This window comes from Lissotriton helveticus, chromosome 5_1, assembly GCF_964261635.1.
Source record: "Lissotriton helveticus chromosome 5_1, aLisHel1.1, whole genome shotgun sequence".
NCBI lineage: Eukaryota > Metazoa > Chordata > Amphibia > Caudata > Salamandridae > Lissotriton > Lissotriton helveticus.
Genome location: NC_136065.1, coordinates 1647856074 through 1647874291, shown reverse-complemented (window position 1 = coordinate 1647874291; position 18218 = coordinate 1647856074). Strand labels below are relative to the sequence as shown.

Here is an 18218-nt window from a genome sequence, read left to right as displayed (position 1 = left end):
ACCTTAATAAAACAATTTTTAAAGCACTTACCATGTCCGGGGCTCTTCCGGGGCTCCCTCTTGGAATAGCGTCCCTTCCTGGATACCAATGCGCATGCGCGGCCTCCCGCGCATGGGCATTGGTATCCAGGACGACGCTATTCCAAGAGGGAGCCCCGGACGAGCCCCGGACACGGTAAGTGCTTTAAAATTGTTTTATTAAGGGTAGTTGCTTAAATAATGTATGTAGGGGAGAGCGGGAGGGAGGTGCGTAGTGGGGCTACGCGGAGTGCGGGAGTGGGCGTAGCTTCTCGCCCACTCCGCGTAGCTCCGCGGAGTCCCACTACGCCCACTACGACCAGGGTTAGTTAGAAGGCCAGGAGTGAGGGAAAGGCAATCCTCTGGACACTTCATGAAAGATCTAATTTCAATTAAGCACAAAACACTTCCCTTAATTTGACATAATTGCCAAAATGGAATAGTCAGTTGGGCCCTTCTAGTGGATTATGGCTGTGTCTTGAAAGAGAGTGTAATTGTACTACGAGACATGCCCACCTTCAAAAGAGTGTCTGATGGCATTCCGACGAAGGTGGGATTCAAACCCATGCTTGCAGAGCACAATGGATTAGCAGTCCATCGCCTTAACCACTCGGCCACCTCGTCTGCCTTAGGTGACTATGTTTCATTTTTTAGGAAATTCTTACGATGTGCTAATTACAAATAATCATAAGTTTCTCCTAGACTGTGTCAGAACTGGCAAATATATGTGGTGTTCAATAGACAGAGCACATGATATAGCAGAATTATCAAATCTGTTCCATTAGGACTGTAGTTTTTAATAGTCATGATAACATGCTAGCATGTGAGTCGATCTTGCACAGTGAATAAGGGAGCAGTGCCAGTATCTACTTGGTCAGCTCTAGATGGCTCAACTGGGGAGGTATGAGAACAGTGAGCTCCAGTGGCGCAATCGGTTAGCGCGCGGTACTTACACAGCAGTACTTGCATTGAGGCATGCCGAGGTTGTGAGTTTGAGCCTCACCTGGAGCAGCTTACTGGTTTTTCATAAACCATTTCACTAAAAGTAAAGTAGCTCTAGTAAAGCTAGAGAGTTTTTACTTCTTTTCAGGATCTGCGTGTCCGACTCTTCCAGGTGCAAATATCACAATCCTATTCGATGCTCCTTATAAACATTCCATGATGTGCCGTCTTGCATAGCATGCAAACACCACATCAGTGCATTTAAAAATACATTTGTAGAATAATAAATATGATGAAAACATTGTTGTCACGGGATAACCATATACTGAGGAGCTGCAAACAGTGCTGTATCAGCTACTTACAATAACATTTAACTGAAAGACATATCAAAAGAAGAGCGTCATCATATTAATGTTTCTAGTCAACATAAGAGTTGCACCATAGCAGCTTATGGTGCTTTCTGCTCAGATTGTGCCTCCAATCCCACATTGATTTTTTTTATTCTTTGCAGTTTAAAAAAACAATTCATGCTCAAAGTTAACTTTTTAAAACCATTCAACCTAATATATTTATTTCTCTAACTTGTGAATGTGGTCCATGTTCTCTTTTCCTCATCCCCATCACGATACTCCTTTTCCCGAAATCAGGTTCACTTCTTTATCCAGCCCACCCATCCAAGGTCACCAAATCTATGAAGCGATTCTGCTTTTTCTCACATTCTCTCTATGTACAAGATACCTTGTATCATTTGAATGGACAGCAGGAGAGTCGGATATTTATGGTTAGTGGGGGTGGGGTTTTGAAGATTAACCTCATTTGACTAAGAGCCGGGGCATCTGGGAGGAAAAGTATTTTAAGGGGGATGAAGTTCACATCTCCTTGGTGAAATTTCTAGATCCTTATTTCATCCTTTCTGTGGATGCAGACTCAGTCGGAACAGAGGTCATAGTCCTCGCTCTGACTTTCAAAGGAACTTCAAATATGCATGGCTTATTTGGCTTTGCCCGGCGGGGTGAGAATGGCGTATGTCAGGCGTTCGTCAGGCGATCGGAAGGGGTGAGGCGATAGTTTATGGTTCAATGGTTTTCATGAAGTCTTCTTGATACGATGAAAGCAGGAAAGGGAAGCTTGTCAATAAGCAAACTTAAGACAAGGTGTGACTCCTAGAAAGAATGACTTGGAAACAACATACAGAAACTCACATATAAAAAGGCCCTGATGAGGCTTGAACTCATGACCCCTGGTTTACAAGACCAGTGCTCTGCCACTGAGCTACAAGGCCAGCATGCCTGCAGTATGTAAATCGCTTCATGTATTCTTACTGCGGTATGAAGATATCTATGATTTTGAGACTCTGTATGGAAATGCAGTTGCATTTGAATGTCTACATGCGTGCACAAATTGAAGAGCATGCTTAAGACACTTTTCTTGGAAGTAGGAAAAACTCCATTTTGATTTGAGAACATAAGAGTATTCACATTTATGACCATACTGATAGCTCTAGTTAGTATGTCCACAATCAGTGACAGATAGAGAACTCACTTATTAGAAGTGATCTGTCTCTGTGGGGCAGACATATGTCAACAGTCATACACTTGAGATGGCTGAAACTTTAGGAGTAAGAGCTGCTTTCTTATCAGTCTATCTATCCAAACTGGTTAGAAGTAACCCTGGGCATCCGAATCGGCTACGCCCACGGAATAGGCGTAGTGTTGCCTTCTACGCATTTTGCGTAGACAGCGTAGCCAGCAACACTACGCCCACTCCGTGTGCGTAGCCGATTCGGCCGCCACCCGCCTCCCTCCCGCCCTCCCCTACATACATTATTTAAGCAACTAACCTTAATAAAACAATTTTTAAAGCACTTACCATGTCCGGGGCTCTTCCGGGGCTCCCTCTTGGAATAGCGTCCCTTCCTGGATACCAATGCGCATGCGCGGCCTCCCGCGCATGGGCATTGGTATCCAGGACGACGCTATTCCAAGAGTGAGCCCCGGACGAGCCCCGGACACGGTAAGTGCTTTAAAATTGTTTTATTAAGGGTAGTTGCTTAAATAATGTATGTAGGGGAGAGCGGGAGGGAGGTGCGTAGTGGGGCTACGCGGAGTGCGGGAGTGGGCGTAGCTTCTCGCCCACTCCGCGTAGCTCCGCGGAGTCCCACTACGCCCACTACGACCAGGGTTAGTTAGAAGGCCAGGAGTGAGGGAAAGGCAATCCTCTGGACACTTCATGAAAGATCTAATTTCAATTAAGCACAAAACACTTCCCTTAATTTGACATAATTGCCAAAATGGAATAGTCAGTTGGGCCCTTCTAGTGGATTATGGCTGTGTCTTGAAAGAGAGTGTAATTGTACTACGAGACATGCCCACCTTCAAAAGAGTGTCTGATGGCATTCCGACGAAGGTGGGATTCGAACCCATGCTTGCAGGGCACAATGGATTAGCAGTCCATCGCCTTAACCACTCGGCCACCTCGTCTGCCTTAGGTGACTATGTTTCATTTTTTAGGAAATTCTTACGATGTGCTAATTACAAATAATCATAAGTTTCTCCTAGACTGTGTCAGAACTGGCAAATATATGTGGTGTTCAATAGACAGAGCACATGATATAGCAGAATTATCAAATCTGTTCCATTAGGACTGTAGTTTTTAATAGTCATGATAACATGCTAGCATGTGAGTCGATCTTGCACAGTGAATAAGGGAGCAGTGCCAGTATCTACTTGGTCAGCTCTAGATGGCTCAACTGGGGAGGTATGAGAACAGTGAGCTCCAGTGGCGCAATCGGTTAGCGCGCGGTACTTACACAGCAGTACTTGCATTGAGGCATGCCGAGGTTGTGAGTTTGTGCCTCACCTGGAGCAGCTTACTGGTTTTTCATAAACCATTTCACTAAAAGTAAAGTAGCTCTAGTAAAGCTAGAGAGTTTTTACTTCTTTTCAGGATCTGCGTGTCCGACTCTTCCAGGTGCAAATATCACAATCCTATTCGATGCTCCTTATAAACATTCCATGATGTGCCGTCTTGCATAGCATGCAAACACCACATCAGTGCATTTAAAAATACATTTGTAGAATAATAAATATGATGAAAACATTGTTGTCACGGGATAACCATATACTGAGGAGCTGCAAACAGTGCTGTATCAGCTACTTACAATAACATTTAACTGAAAGACATATCAAAAGAAGAGCGTCATCATATTAATGTTTCTAGTCAACATAAGAGTTGCACCATAGCAGCTTATGGTGCTTTCTGCTCAGATTGTGCCTCCAATCCCACATTGATTTTTTTTATTCTTTGCAGTTTAAAAAAACAATTCATGCTCAAAGTTAACTTTTTAAAACCATTCAACCTAATATATTTATTTCTCTAACTTGTGAATGTGGTCCATGTTCTCTTTTCCTCATCCCCATCACGATACTCCTTTTCCCGAAATCAGGTTCACTTCTTTATCCAGCCCACCCATCCAAGGTCACCAAATCTATGAAGCGATTCTGCTTTTTCTCACATTCTCTCTATGTACAAGATACCTTGTATCATTTGAATGGACAGCAGGAGAGTCGGATATTTATGGTTAGTGGGGGTGGGGTTTTGAAGATTAACCTCATTTGACTAAGAGCCGGGGCATCTGGGAGGAAAAGTATTTTAAGGGGGATGAAGTTCACATCTCCTTGGTGAAATTTCTAGATCCTTATTTCATCCTTTCTGTGGATGCAGACTCAGTCGGAACAGAGGTCATAGTCCTCGCTCTGACTTTCAAAGGAACTTCAAATATGCATGGCTTATTTGGCTTTGCCCGGCGGGGTGAGAATGGCGTATGTCAGGCGTTCGTCAGGCGATCGGAAGGGGTGAGGCGATAGTTTATGGTTCAATGGTTTTCATGAAGTCTTCTTGATACGATGAAAGCAGGAAAGGGAAGCTTGTCAATAAGCAAACTTAAGACAAGGTGTGACTCCTAGAAAGAATGACTTGGAAACAACATACAGAAACTCACATATAAAAAGGCCCTGATGAGGCTTGAACTCATGACCCCTGGTTTACAAGACCAGTGCTCTGCCACTGAGCTACAAGGCCAGCCTGCCTGCAGTATGTAAATCGCTTCATGTATTCTTACTGCGGTATGAAGATATCTATGATTTTGAGACTCTGTATGGAAATGCAGTTGCATTTGAATGTCTACATGCGTGCACAAATTGAAGAGCATGCTTAAGACACTTTTTTTGGAAGTAGGAAAAACTCCATTTTGATTTGAGAACATAAGAGTATTCACATTTATGACCATACTGATAGCTCTAGTTAGTATGTCCACAATCAGTGACAGATAGAGAACTCACTTATTAGAAGTGATCTGTCTCTGTGGGGCAGACATATGTCAACAGTCATACACTTGAGATGGCTGAAACTTTAGGAGTAAGAGCTGCTTTCTTATCAGTCTATCTATCCAAACTGGTTAGAAGTAACCCTGGGCATCCGAATCGGCTACGCCCACGGAATAGGCGTAGTGTTGCCTTCTACGCATTTTGCGTAGACAGCGTAGCCAGCAACACTACGCCCACTCCGTGTGCGTAGCCGATTCGGCCGCCACCCGCCTCCCTCCCGCCCTCCCCTACATACATTATTTAAGCAACTAACCTTAATAAAACAATTTTTAAAGCACTTACCATGTCCGGGGCTCTTCCGGGGCTCCCTCTTGGAATAGCGTCCCTTCCTGGATACCAATGCGCATGCGCGGCCTCCCGCGCATGGGCATTGGTATCCAGGACGACGCTATTCCAAGAGTGAGCCCCGGACGAGCCCCGGACACGGTAAGTGCTTTAAAATTGTTTTATTAAGGGTAGTTGCTTAAATAATGTATGTAGGGGAGAGCGGGAAGGAGGTGCGTAGTGGGGCTACGCGGAGTGCGGGAGTGGGCGTAGCTTCTCGCCCACTCTGCGTAGCTCCGCGGAGTCCCACTACGCCCACTACGACCAGGGTTAGTTAGAAGGCCAGGAGTGAGGGAAAGGCAATCCTCTGGACACTTCATGAAAGATCTAATTTCAATTAAGCACAAAACACTTCCCTTAATTTGACATAATTGCCAAAATGGAATAGTCAGTTGGGCCCTTCTAGTGGATTATGGCTGTGTCTTGAAAGAGAGTGTAATTGTACTACGAGACATGCCCACCTTCAAAAGAGTGTCTGATGGCATTCCGACGAAGGTGGGATTCGAACCCATGCTTGCAGAGCACAATGGATTAGCAGTCCATCGCCTTAACCACTCGGCCACCTCGTCTGCCTTAGGTGACTATGTTTCATTTTTTAGGAAATTCTTACGATGTGCTAATTACAAATAATCATAAGTTTCTCCTAGACTGTGTCAGAACTGGCAAATATATGTGGTGTTCAATAGACAGAGCACATGATATAGCAGAATTATCAAATCTGTTCCATTAGGACTGTAGTTTTTAATAGTCATGATAACATGCTAGCATGTGAGTCGATCTTGCACAGTAAATAAGGGAGCAGTGCCAGTATCTACTTGGTCAGCTCTAGATGGCTCAACTGGGGAGGTATGAGAACAGTGAGCTCCAGTGGCGCAATCGGTTAGCGCGCGGTACTTACACAGCAGTACTTGCATTGAGGCATGCCGAGGTTGTGAGTTTGAGCCTCACCTGGAGCAGCTTACTGGTTTTTCATAAACCATTTCACTAAAAGTAAAGTAGCTCTAGTAAAGCTAGAGAGTTTTTACTTCTTTTCAGGATCTGCGTGTCCGACTCTTCCAGGTGCAAATATCACAATCCTATTCGATGCTCCTTATAAACATTCCATGATGTGCCGTCTTGCATAGCATGCAAACACCACATCAGTGCATTTAAAAATACATTTGTAGAATAATAAATATGATGAAAACATTGTCGTCACGGGATAACCATATACTGAGGAGCTGCAAACAGTGCTGTATCAGCTACTTACAATAACATTTAACTGAAAGACATATCAAAAGAAGAGCGTCATCATATTAATGTTTCTAGTCAACATAAGAGTTGCACCATAGCAGCTTATGGTGCTTTCTGCTCAGATTGTGCCTCCAATCCCACATTGATTTTTTTTATTCTTTGCAGTTTAAAAAAACAATTCATGCTCAAAGTTAACTTTTTAAAACCATTCAACCTAATATATTTATTTCTCTAACTTGTGAATGTGGTCCATGTTCTCTTTTCCTCATCCCCATCACGATACTCCTTTTCCCGAAATCAGGTTCACTTCTTTATCTAGCCCACCCATCCAAGGTCACCAAATCTATGAAGCGATTCTGCTTTTTCTCACATTCTCTCTATGTACAAGATACCTTGTATCATTTGAATGGACAGCAGGAGAGTCGGATATTTATGGTTAGTGGGGGTGGGGTTTTGAAGATTAACCTCATTTGACTAAGAGCCGGGGCATCTGGGAGGAAAAGTATTTTAAGGGGGATGAAGTTCACATCTCCTTGGTGAAATTTCTAGATCCTTATTTCATCCTTTCTGTGGATGCAGACTCAGTCGGAACAGAGGTCATAGTCCTCGCTCTGACTTTCAAAGGAACTTCAAATATGCATGGCTTATTTGGCTTTGCCCGGCGGGGTGAGAATGGCGTTTGTCAGGCGTTCGTCAGGCGATCGGAAGGGGTGAGGCGATAGTTTATGGTTCAATGGTTTTCATGAAGTCTTCTTGATACGATGAAAGCAGGAAAGGGAAGCTTGTCAATAAGCAAACTTAAGACAAGGTGTGACTCCTAGAAATAATGACTTGGAAACAACATACAGAAACTCACATATAAAAAGGCCCTGATGAGGCTTGAACTCATGACCCCTGGTTTACAAGACCAGTGCTCTGCCACTGAGCTACAAGGCCAGCCTGCCTGCAGTATGTAAATCGCTTCATGTATTCTTACTGCGGTATGAAGATATCTATGATTTTGAGACTCTGTATGGAAATGCAGTTGCATTTGAATGTCTACATGCGTGCACAAATTGAAGAGCATGCTTAAGACACTTTTCTTGGAAGTAGGAAAAACTCCATTTTGATTTGAGAACATAAGAGTATTCACATTTATGACCATACTGATAGCTCTAGTTAGTATGTCCACAATCAATGACAGATAGAGAACTCACTTATTAGAAGTGATCTGTCTCTGTGGGGCAGACATATGTCAACAGTCATACACTTGAGATGGCTGAAACTTTAGGAGTAAGAGCTGCTTTCTTATCAGTCTATCTATCCAAACTGGTTAGAAGTAACCCTGGGCGTCCGAATCGGCTACGCCCACGGAGTAGGCGTAGTGTTGCCTTCTACGCATTTTGCGTAGACAGCGTAGCCGGCAACACTACGCCCACTCCGTGTGCGTAGCCGATTCGGCCGCCACCCGCCTCCCTCCCGCCCTCCCCTACATACATTATTTAAGCAACTAATCTTAATAAAACAATTTTTAAAGCACTTACCATGTCCGGGGCTCTTCCGGGGCTCCCTCTTGGAATAGCGTCCCTTCCTGGATACCAATGCGCATGCGCGGCCTCCCGCGCATGGGCATTGGTATCCAGGACGACGCTATTCCAAGAGGGAGCCCCGGACGAGCCCCGGACACGGTAAGTGCTTTAAAATTGTTTTATTAAGGGTAGTTGCTTAAATAATGTATGTAGGGGAGAGCGGGAGGGAGGTGCGTAGTGGGGCTACGCGGAGTGCGGGAGTGGGCGTAGCTTCTCGCCCACTCCGCGTAGCTCCGCGGAGTCCCACTACGCCCACTACGACCAGGGTTAGTTAGAAGGCCAGGAGTGAGGGAAAGGCAATCCTCTGGACACTTCATGAAAGATCTAATTTCAATTAAGCACAAAACACTTCCCTTAATTTGACATAATTGCCAAAATGGAATAGTCAGTTGGGCCCTTCTAGTGGATTATGGCTGTGTCTTGAAAGAGAGTGTAATTGTACTACGAGACATGCCCACCTTCAAAAGAGTGTCTGATGGCATTCCGACGAAGGTGGGATTCGAACCCACCCGTGCAGAGCACAATGGATTAGCAGTCCATTGCCTTAACCACTCGGCCACCTCGTCTGCCTTAGGTGACTATGTTTCATTTTTTAGGAAATTCTTACGATGTGCTAATTACAAATAATCATAAGTTTCTCCTAGACTGTGTCAGAACTGGCAAATATATGTGGTGTTCAATAGACAGAGCACATGATATAGCAGAATTATCAAATCTGTTCCATTAGGACTGTAGTTTTTAATAGTCATGATAACATGCTAGCATGTGAGTCGATCTTGCACAGTGAATAAGGGAGCAGTGCCAGTATCTACTTGGTCAGCTCTAGATGGCTCAACTGGGGAGGTATGAGAACAGTGAGCTCCAGTGGCGCAAACGGTTAGCGCGCGGTACTTAAACAGCAGTACTTGCATTGAGGCATGCCGAGGTTGTGAGTTTGAGCCTCACCTGGAGCAGCTTACTGGTTTTTCATAAACCATTTCACTAAAAGTAAAGTAGCTCTAGTAAAGCTAGAGAGTTTTTACTTCTTTTCAGGATCTGCGTGTCCGACTCTTCCAGGTGCAAATATCACAATCCTATTCGATGCTCCTTATAAACATTCCATGATGTGCCGTCTTGCATAGCATGCAAATACCACATCAGTGCATTTAAAAATACATTTGTAGAATAATAAATATGATGAAAACATTGTTGTCACGGGATAACCATATACTGAGGAGCTGCAAACAGTGCTGTATCAGCTACTTACAATAAAATTTAACTGAAAGACATATCAAAAGTAGAGCGTCATCATATTAATGTTTCTAGTCAACATAAGAGTTGCACCATAGCAGCTTATGGTGCTTTCTGCTCAGATTGTGCCTCCAATCCCACATTGATTTTTTTTATTCTTTGCAGTTTAAAAAAACAATTCATGCTCAAAGTTAACTTTTTAAAACCATTCAACCTAATATATTTATTTCTCTAACTTGTGAATGTGGTCCATGTTCTCTTTTCCTCATCCCCATCACGATACTCCTTTTCCCGAAATCAGGTTCACTTCTTTATCCAGCCCACCCATCCAAGGTCACCAAATCTATGAAGCGATTCTGCTTTTTCTCACATTCTCTCTATGTACAAGATACCTTGTATCATTTGAATGGACAGCAGGAGAGTCGGATATTTATGGTTAGTGGGGGTGGGGTTTTGAAGATTAACCTCATTTGACTAAGAGCCGGGGCATCTGGGAGGAAAAGTATTTTAAGGGGGATGAAGTTCACATCTCCTTGGTGAAATTTCTAGATCCTTATTTCATCCTTTCTGTGGATGCAGACTCAGTCGGAACAGAGGTCATAGTCCTCGCTCTGACTTTCAAAGGAACTTCAAATATGCATGGCTTATTTGGCTTTGCCCGGCCGGGTGAGAATGGCGTTTGTCAGGCGTTCGTCAGGCGATCGGAAGGGGTGAGGCGATAGTTTATGGTTCAATGGTTTTCATGAAGTCTTCTTGATACGATGAAAGCAGGAAAGGGAAGCTTGTCAATAAGCAAACTTAAGACAAGGTGTGACTCCTAGAAAGAATGACTTGGAAACAACATACAGAAACTCACATATAAAAAGGCCCTGATGAGGCTTGAACTCATGACCCTTGGTTTACAAGACCAGTGCTCTGCCACTGAGCTACAAGGCCAGCCTGCCTGCAGTATGTAAATCGCTTCATGTATTCTTACTGCGGTATGAAGATATCTATGATTTTGAGACTCTGTATGGAAATGCAGTTGCATTTGAATGTCTACATGCGTGCACAAATTGAAGAGCATGCTTAAGACACTTTTCTTGGAAGTAGGAAAAACTCCATTTTGATTTGAGAACATAAGAGTATTCACATTTATGACCATACTGATAGCTCTAGTTAGTATGTCCACAATCAGTGACAGATAGAGAACTCACTTATTAGAAGTGATCTGTCTCTGTGGGGCAGACATATGTCAACAGTCATACACTTGAGATGGCTGAAACTTTAGGAGTAAGAGCTGCTTTCTTATCAGTCTATCTATCCAAACTGGTTAGAAGTAACCCTGGGCGTCCGAATCGGCTACGCCCACGGAATAGGCGTAGTGTTGCCTTCTACGCATTTTGCGTAGACAGCGTAGCCAGCAACACTACGCCCACTCCGTGTGCGTAGCCGATTCGGCCGCCACCCGCCTCCCTCCCGCCCTCCCCTACATACATTATTTAAGCAACTAACCTTAATAAAACAATTTTTAAAGCACTTACCATGTCCGGGGCTCTTCCGGGGCTCCCTCTTGGAATAGCGTCCCTTCCTGGATACCAATGCGCATGCGCGGCCTCCCGCGCATGGGCATTGGTATCCAGGACGACGCTATTCCAAGAGGGAGCCCCGGACGAGCCCCGGACACGGTAAGTGCTTTAAAATTGTTTTATTAAGGGTAGTTGCTTAAATAATGTATGTAGGGGAGAGCGGGAGGGAGGTGCGTAGTGGGGCTACGCGGAGTGCGGGAGTGGGCGTAGCTTCTCGCCCACTCCGCGTAGCTCCGCGGAGTCCCACTACGCCCACTACGACCAGGGTTAGTTAGAAGGCCAGGAGTGAGGGAAAGGCAATCCTCTGGACACTTCATGAAAGATCTAATTTCAATTAAGCACAAAACACTTCCCTTAATTTGACATAATTGCCAAAATGGAATAGTCAGTTGGGCCCTTCTAGTGGATTATGGCTGTGTCTTGAAAGAGAGTGTAATTGTACTACGAGACATGCCCACCTTCAAAAGAGTGTCTGATGGCATTCCGACGAAGGTGGGATTTGAACCCATGCTTGCAGAGCACAATGGATTAGCAGTCCATCGCCTTAACCACTCGGCCACCTCGTCTGCCTTGGGTGACTATGTTTCATTTTTTAGGAAATTCTTACGATGTGCTAATTACAAATAATCATAAGTTTCTCCTAGACTGTGTCAGAACTGGCAAATATATGTGGTGTTCAATAGACAGAGCACATGATATAGCAGAATTATCAAATCTGTTCCATTAGGACTGTAGTTTTTAATAGTCATGATAACATGCTAGCATGTGAGTCGATCTTGCACAGTGAATAAGGGAGCAGTGCCAGTATCTACTTGGTCAGCTCTAGATGGCTCAACTGGGGAGGTATGAGAACAGTGAGCTCCAGTGGCGCAATCGGTTAGCGCACGGTACTTACACAGCAGTACTTGCATTGAGGCATGCCGAGGTTGTGAGTTTGAGCCTCACCTGGAGCAGCTTACTGGTTTTTCATAAACCATTTCACTAAAAGTAAAGTAGCTCTAGTAAAGCTAGAGAGTTTTTACTTCTTTTCAGGATCTGCGTGTCCGACTCTTCCAGGTGCAAATATCACAATCCTATTCGATGCTCCTTATAAACATTCCATGATGTGCCGTCTTGCATAGCATGCAAACACCACATCAGTGCATTTAAAAATACATTTGTAGAATAATAAATATGATGAAAACATTGTTGTCACGGGATAACCATATACTGAGGAGCTGCAAACAGTGCTGTATCAGCTACTTACAATAAAATTTAACTGAAAGACATATCAAAAGTAGGGCGTCATCATATTAATGTTTCTAGTCAACATAAGAGTTGCACCATAGCAGCTTATGGTGCTTTCTGCTCAGATTGTGCCTCCAATCCCACATTGATTTTTTTTATTCTTTGCAGTTTAAAAAAACAATTCATGCTCAAAGTTAACTTTTTAAAACCATTCAACCTAATATATTTATTTCTCTAACTTGTGAATGTGGTCCATGTTCTCTTTTCCTCATCCCCATCACGATACTCCTTTTCCCGAAATCAGGTTCACTTCTTTATCCAGCCCACCCATCCAAGGTCACCAAATCTATGAAGCGATTCTGCTTTTTCTCACATTCTCTCTATGTACAAGATACCTTGTATCATTTGAATGGACAGCAGGAGAGTCGGATATTTATGGTTAGTGGGGGTGGGGTTTTGAAGATTAACCTCATTTGACTAAGAGCCGGGGCATCTGGGAGGAAAAGTATTTTAAGGGGGATGAAGTTCACATCTCCTTGGTGAAATTTCTAGATCCTTATTTCATCCTTTCTGTGGATGCAGACTCAGTCGGAACAGAGGTCATAGTCCTCGCTCTGACTTTCAAAGGAACTTCAAATATGCATGGCTTATTTGGCTTTGCCCGGCGGGGTGAGAATGGCGTTTGTCAGGCGTTCGTCAGGCGATCGGAAGGGGTGAGGCGATAGTTTATGGTTCAATGGTTTTCATGAAGTCTTCTTGATACGATGAAAGCAGGAAAGGGAAGCTTGTCAATAAGCAAACTTAAGACAAGGTGTGACTCCTAGAAAGAATGACTTGGAAACAACATACAGAAACTCACATATAAAAAGGCCCTGATGAGGCTTGAACTCATGACCCCTGGTTTACAAGACCAGTGCTCTGCCACTGAGCTACAAGGCCAGCCTGCCTGCAGTATGTAAATCGCTTCATGTATTCTTACTGCGGTATGAAGATATCTATGATTTTGAGACTCTGTATGGAAATGCAGTTGCATTTGAATGTCTACATGCGTGCACAAATTGAAGAGCATGCTTAAGACACTTTTCTTGGAAGTAGGAAAAACTCCATTTTGATTTGAGAACATAAGAGTATTCACATTTATGACCATACTGATAGCTCTAGTTAGTATGTCCACAATCAGTGACAGATAGAGAACTCACTTATTAGAAGTGATCTGTCTCTGTGGGGCAGACATATGTCAACAGTCATACACTTGAGATGGCTGAAACTTTAGGAGTAAGAGCTGCTTTCTTATCAGTCTATCTGTCCAAACTGGTTAGAAGTAACCCTGGGCGTCCGAATCGGCTACGCCCACGGAGTAGGCGTAGTGTTGCCTTCTACGCATTTTGCGTAGACAGCGTAGCCGGCAACACTACGCCCAATCCGTGTGCGTAGCCAATTCGGCCGCCACCCGCCTCCCACCCGCCCTCCCCTACATACATTATTTAAGCAACTAACCTTAATAAAACAATTTTTAAAGCACTTACCATGTCCGGGGCTCTTCCGGGGCTCCCTCTTGGAATAGCGTCCCTTCCTGGATACCAATGCGCATGCGCGGCCTCCCGCGCATGCGCATTGGTATCCAGGACGACGCTATTCCAAGAGGGAGCCCCGGACGAGCCCCGGACACGGTAAGTGCTTTAAAATTGTTTTATTATGGGTAGTTGCTTAAATAATGTATGTAGGGGAGAGCGGGAGGGAGGTGGTAGTGGGGCTACGCGGAGTGCGGGAGTGGGCGTAGCTTCTCGCCCACTCCGCGTAGCTCCGCGGAGCCCCACTACGCCCCCTACGACCAGGGTTAGTTAGAAGGCCAGGAGTGAGGGAAAGGCAATCCTCTGGACACTTCATGAAAGATCTAATTTCAATTAAGCACAAAACACTTCCCTTAATTTGACATAATTGCCAAAATGGAATAGTCAGTTGGGCCCTTCTAGTGGATTATGGCTGTGTCTTGAAAGAGAGTGTAATTGTACTACGAGACATGCCCACCTTCAAAAGCGTGTCTGATGGCGTTCCGACGAAGGTGGGATTCGAACCCACGCGTGCAGAGCACAATGGATTAGCAGTCCATCGCCTTAACCACTCGGCCACCTCGTCTGCCTTAGGTGACTATGTTCCATTTTTTAGGAAATTCTTACGATGTGCTAATTACAAATAATCATAAGTTTCTCCTAGACTGTGTCAGAACTGGCAAATATATGTGGTGTTCAATAGACAGAGCACATGATATAGCAGAATTATCAAATCTGTTCCATTAGGACTGTAGTTTTTAATAGTCATGATAACATGCTAGCATGTGAGTCGATCTTGCACAGTGAATAAGGGAGCAGTGCCAGTATCTACTTGGTCAGCTCTAGATGGCTCAACTGGGGAGGTATGAGAACAGTGAGCTCCAGTGGCGCAATTGGTTAGCGCGCGGTACTTATACAGCAGTACTTGCATTGAGGCATGCCGAGGTTGTGAGTCCGAGCCTCACCTGGAGCAGCTTACTGGTTTTTCATAAACCATTTCACTAAAACTAAAGATTAAACTCAGGGGAAAGACAGCCCTTGCTAGAGAGTTTTTACTTCTTTTCAGGATCTGCGTGTCCGACTCTTCCAGGTGCAAATATCACAATCCTATTCGATGCTCCTTATAAACATTCCATGATGTGCCGTCTTGCATAGCATGCAAACACCACATCAGTGCATTTAAAAATACATTTGTAGAATAATAAATATGATGAAAACATTGTTGTCACGGGATAACCATATACTGAGGAGCTGCAAACAGTGCTGTATCAGCTACTTACAGTAAAATTTAACTGAAAGACATATCAAAAGAAGAGCGTCATCATATTAATGTTTCTAGTCAACATAAGAGTTGCACCATAGCAGCTTATGGTGCTTTCTGCTCAGATTGTGCCTCCAATACCACATTGATTTTTTTTATTCTTTGCAGTTTAAAAAAACAATTCATGCTCAAAGTTAACTTTTTAAAACCATTCAACCTAATATATTTATTTCTCTAACTTGTGAATGTGGTCCATGTTCTCTTTTCCTCATCCCCATCACGATACTCCTTTTCCCGAAATCAGGTTCACTTCTTTATCCAGCCCACCCATCCAAGGTCACCAAATCTATGAAGCGATTCTGCTTTTTCTCACATTCTCTCTATGTACAAGATACCTTGTATCATTTGAATGGACAGCAGTTGAGTCGGATATTTATGGTTAGTGGGGGTGGGGTTTTGAAGATTAACCTCATTTGACTAAGAGCCGGGGCATCTGGGAGGAAAAGTATTTTAAGGGGGATGAAGTTCACATCTCCTTGGTGAAATTTCTAGATCCTTATTTCATCAATCAATCAATCAATCAATGGCATTTATATAGCGCGCTACATACCCGTAGGGTCTCAAGGCGCTGGGGGAGGGGGGGTGCCACTACTGCTCGAACAGCCAGGTCTTCAGCTTCTTCCTGAAGGAGAGGTGGTTCCGGGTCAGGCGCAGGTCGGTCGGGAGGGAGTTCCAGGTCTTGGCAGCCAGGTAGGAGAAGGACCTTCCTCCTGTAGTTGCTCTTCGGATGCGGGGGACGGCGGCGAGGGCGTGGTTGGCTGATCGGAGGTGGCGTTTGGGAGCGTAGAAGTTGATCCGGCTGTTGAGGTAGCTCGGGCCTTGGTCGTGTAGGGCTTTGTGTGCGTGGGCGAGGAGGCGGAAGGTGATTCTTTTGTTGACGGGGAGCCAGTGAAGGTCTCTCAGATGTCCGGAGATGTGGCTGGTTCGTGGTATGTCGAGGATGAGTCTGGCTGAGGCGTTCTGGATCCGCTGGAGTCTCTTCTGGAGCTTGGCGGTGGTACCGGCGTAGAGGGCGTTGCCGTAGTCCAGTCGGCTGGTGACGAGGGCCTGGGTGACGGTCTTCCTGGTCTCGGTGGGGATCCACCAGAAGATCTTCCGTAGCATGCGTAGGATGTTGAAGCACGATGAGGAGACGGCGTTGACTTGTCTGGTCATGGAGAGGGAGGAGTCCAGGATGAAGCCCAGGTTGCGTGCATGGTCTGTCGGTTTGGGTGCGGTGCCCAGGGCGGGAGGCCACCAGGAGTCGTCCCAGGCGGAGGGTGAAGAGCCCAGGATGAGGACCTCCGTCTTGTCAGAGTTCAGTTTCAGGCGGCTGGTCGTCATCCACTCGGCTACTTCTTTCATCCCTTCGTGCAGGTTGGCTCTGGCGGCGGCGGGGTCGTTGGTCAGGGAGAGGATCAGCTGGGTGTCGTCGGCGTAGGAGATTATGCTGAGGTTGTGTTGGCGTGCGATGGCCGCAAGGGGGCTCATGTAGATGTTGAAGAGGGTGGGGCTCAGCGAGGATCCTTGAGGGACGCCGCAGATGACTTTGGAGGCCTCTGACTTGTACGGTGGTAGGCGGACTCTCTGTGTTCTGCCGTCGAGGAAGGAGATGATCCATTCCAGTGCCTTGTCCTGGATTCCGGCGTTGCTGAGGCGCTGTACTAGGGTGCGGTGGCAGACAGTGTCGAATGCCGCGGAGAGGTCTAGGAGGATGAGGGCCGCAGTTTCTCCGTTGTCCATCAAGGCTCGGATGTCATCGGTGGCGGCGAGGAGGGCGGTCTCGGTGCTGTGATTGGCTCGGAAGCCGGATTGTGAGGGGTCGACGGATCCATTCGTCTCGAGGAAGGCGGCCATCTGCTTGTTGACGGTCTTCTCGATGACTTTGGCGGGAAACGGGAGGAGCGAGATGGGGCGGTAATTCTTGAGTTCGGTGGGGTCCGCTGTGGGTTTCTTAAGTAGAGCGCTGAGTTCGGCGTGCTTCCAGCTCTCAGGGAAGGTGGCGGTGTCGAAGGATGTGTTGATGATGTCTCGCAGGTGGGGTGCGATGACGGCGTCGGCCTTGTTGAAGACGTGGTGAGGGCAAGGGTCGGTCGGTGATCCGGAGTGGATGGAGTTCATCGTGCCGATGGTGTCTTCGGTGCTGATCGGGGTCCAGGCGTGGAGGGTGGTGGTGGGGGGTGGTTGTTCGGTCATGGTGTGCGTTGGTTGGTTGTTGAAGCTGTTGTGTATGTCCGTGATCTTGTTGTGGAAGTATGAGGCGAGGGAGTTGCAGAGGTCTTGCGATGGGGTGATGTCGTTGTTTCCTGGGCTGGGGTTGGATAGCTCTTTCACGATGTTGAAGAGTTCCTTGCAGTTGTGTGCGTTGTTGTCCAGACGGTCCTTGTATGCAGTTTTCTTGGCGGCGCGGATCAGCTGGTGGTGGTTCCGGGTGGCCAGCTTGAAGGTGGTCCTGTTGTCCGGTGTAGGATCCCTTCTCCAGACTTTCTCGAGGGCTCGGCAGTTCTTCTTGGAGCTCTTGAGTTCGTCGGTGAACCACGGGGCTTTCTTGCTGCCGGGTCTGCTGGGCGGGGTCCTCATCGGGGCGAGCTCGTCCGCGCAGATGCTGATCCACTTCGTGAGGTTGTCGGCGGCCTGGCTGGGGTCTGCTGAGCTGGCAGGAGGGTGCTGGCTCAGGGAGGTGGCGAGCTGGTCTGCTGTGATCTTGTTCCAGCTTCTGCGGGCGGCCTGTTGCTGGTGGTGGTGGGTCGTCGTTCTCTTGAAGGTGAAGTGGACGCAGCTGTGGTCCGTCCATTGCAGCTCTGTGGCGTGGCTGAAGTCGATGTCTGTGCTGGAGGAGAAGACTGCGTCGAGTGTGTGTCCGGCGAGGTGGG

General features: G+C 46.0%; 17 non-coding genes across 17 annotated transcripts; 6 read left to right on the top strand and 11 right to left on the bottom strand.

The window, feature by feature from the left end:
* Window positions 1-560: 560 nt before the first annotated feature.
* TRNAS-GCU (transfer RNA serine (anticodon GCU)) lies at window positions 561-642 on the bottom strand. The gene has a single exon. It is a non-coding gene; the product is annotated as a tRNA-Ser (tRNA).
* Window positions 643-934: 292 nt separating this feature from the next.
* Window positions 935-1029, top strand: TRNAV-UAC (transfer RNA valine (anticodon UAC)). Its single transcript has 2 exons — window positions 935-972; window positions 994-1029. It is a non-coding gene; the product is annotated as a tRNA-Val (tRNA).
* A 1141-nt stretch (window positions 1030-2170) lies between these two features.
* TRNAT-UGU (transfer RNA threonine (anticodon UGU)) lies at window positions 2171-2242 on the bottom strand. Its single transcript has one exon. It is a non-coding gene; the product is annotated as a tRNA-Thr (tRNA).
* Window positions 2243-3358: 1116 nt separating this feature from the next.
* Window positions 3359-3440, bottom strand: TRNAS-GCU (transfer RNA serine (anticodon GCU)). Its single transcript has one exon. It is a non-coding gene; the product is annotated as a tRNA-Ser (tRNA).
* Window positions 3441-3732: 292 nt separating this feature from the next.
* On the top strand, window positions 3733-3827 carry TRNAV-UAC (transfer RNA valine (anticodon UAC)). Its single transcript has 2 exons — window positions 3733-3770; window positions 3792-3827. It is a non-coding gene; the product is annotated as a tRNA-Val (tRNA).
* Window positions 3828-4968: 1141 nt separating this feature from the next.
* TRNAT-UGU (transfer RNA threonine (anticodon UGU)) lies at window positions 4969-5040 on the bottom strand. Its single transcript has one exon. It is a non-coding gene; the product is annotated as a tRNA-Thr (tRNA).
* A 1116-nt stretch (window positions 5041-6156) lies between these two features.
* On the bottom strand, window positions 6157-6238 carry TRNAS-GCU (transfer RNA serine (anticodon GCU)). Its single transcript has one exon. It is a non-coding gene; the product is annotated as a tRNA-Ser (tRNA).
* A 292-nt stretch (window positions 6239-6530) lies between these two features.
* On the top strand, window positions 6531-6625 carry TRNAV-UAC (transfer RNA valine (anticodon UAC)). Its single transcript has 2 exons — window positions 6531-6568; window positions 6590-6625. It is a non-coding gene; the product is annotated as a tRNA-Val (tRNA).
* A 1141-nt stretch (window positions 6626-7766) lies between these two features.
* Window positions 7767-7838, bottom strand: TRNAT-UGU (transfer RNA threonine (anticodon UGU)). The gene has a single exon. It is a non-coding gene; the product is annotated as a tRNA-Thr (tRNA).
* A 1116-nt stretch (window positions 7839-8954) lies between these two features.
* TRNAS-GCU (transfer RNA serine (anticodon GCU)) lies at window positions 8955-9036 on the bottom strand. The gene has a single exon. It is a non-coding gene; the product is annotated as a tRNA-Ser (tRNA).
* Window positions 9037-9328: 292 nt separating this feature from the next.
* On the top strand, window positions 9329-9423 carry TRNAL-UAA (transfer RNA leucine (anticodon UAA)). The gene is made up of 2 exons: window positions 9329-9366; window positions 9388-9423. It is a non-coding gene; the product is annotated as a tRNA-Leu (tRNA).
* Window positions 9424-10564: 1141 nt separating this feature from the next.
* Window positions 10565-10636, bottom strand: TRNAT-UGU (transfer RNA threonine (anticodon UGU)). The gene has a single exon. It is a non-coding gene; the product is annotated as a tRNA-Thr (tRNA).
* A 1116-nt stretch (window positions 10637-11752) lies between these two features.
* TRNAS-GCU (transfer RNA serine (anticodon GCU)) lies at window positions 11753-11834 on the bottom strand. Its single transcript has one exon. It is a non-coding gene; the product is annotated as a tRNA-Ser (tRNA).
* A 292-nt stretch (window positions 11835-12126) lies between these two features.
* Window positions 12127-12221, top strand: TRNAV-UAC (transfer RNA valine (anticodon UAC)). The gene is made up of 2 exons: window positions 12127-12164; window positions 12186-12221. It is a non-coding gene; the product is annotated as a tRNA-Val (tRNA).
* Window positions 12222-13362: 1141 nt separating this feature from the next.
* On the bottom strand, window positions 13363-13434 carry TRNAT-UGU (transfer RNA threonine (anticodon UGU)). The gene has a single exon. It is a non-coding gene; the product is annotated as a tRNA-Thr (tRNA).
* A 1115-nt stretch (window positions 13435-14549) lies between these two features.
* On the bottom strand, window positions 14550-14631 carry TRNAS-GCU (transfer RNA serine (anticodon GCU)). Its single transcript has one exon. It is a non-coding gene; the product is annotated as a tRNA-Ser (tRNA).
* Window positions 14632-14923: 292 nt separating this feature from the next.
* TRNAI-UAU (transfer RNA isoleucine (anticodon UAU)) lies at window positions 14924-15018 on the top strand. The gene is made up of 2 exons: window positions 14924-14961; window positions 14983-15018. It is a non-coding gene; the product is annotated as a tRNA-Ile (tRNA).
* Window positions 15019-18218: the final 3200 nt, after the last annotated feature.